The sequence below is a fragment of the Polistes canadensis genome, unplaced genomic scaffold (genome assembly GCF_001313835.1).
Source record: "Polistes canadensis isolate GaletaPanama2010 unplaced genomic scaffold, ASM131383v1 scaffold_193, whole genome shotgun sequence".
Classification (NCBI taxonomy): Eukaryota; Metazoa; Arthropoda; class Insecta; order Hymenoptera; family Vespidae; genus Polistes; species Polistes canadensis.
This window is the reverse complement of record NW_014569740.1, coordinates 195,442-195,910: the sequence shown is the minus strand read 5'-3', so window position 1 is coordinate 195,910 and position 469 is coordinate 195,442. Positions and strand designations below refer to the sequence as shown.

Sequence of the window (469 nt, the reverse complement as noted above, 5' to 3'; positions counted from 1 at the left end):
AAAATAGTTTATATATACTTCAAATTCATATACACATATTATCTATATGTGTTGTATATATATATACACATAGTTTGTGATGAGTACGAATCCCAGCTAGTAAGAATCATCTCTCAGCTGTCGCATCGTAAAACGAGGAACCGCGAGAATGCGTAGGAGTTTTACTCTTCTTGTTTAGTTTCGTGTTGTTTCGAAGGTCGTTGCTCTATATCCGATTTTAGAAACGACCGACCAAATTCAAAGGCCCCCTGTAACACCACGTCTATAACATGCTTCTTCTTCTTCTTCTTCATCTTCTTCTACTTTTACATCTTCTTCTTTTTCTTATTATTCTTTTTCATCTTATTCTTCCTTCTATTCGTTTCTTGGTTTACTCATGACGTCTCCCACGTCGCGTGTGATATTCCGTTCATATTCATGTTCACATTCACGTTCATGTTCATTATCCTATCTCATCATACTTTCTCCT

At 35.8% G+C, this 469-nt stretch overlaps 1 protein-coding gene across 1 annotated transcript in view; it reads left to right on the top strand.

Moving 5' to 3' along the window:
• LOC106789621 (homeobox protein 5-like) overlaps positions 1-469 on the top strand; it is a 43,244-nt gene that overhangs the window by 16,166 nt on the left and 26,609 nt on the right. The window lies entirely within an intron of this gene.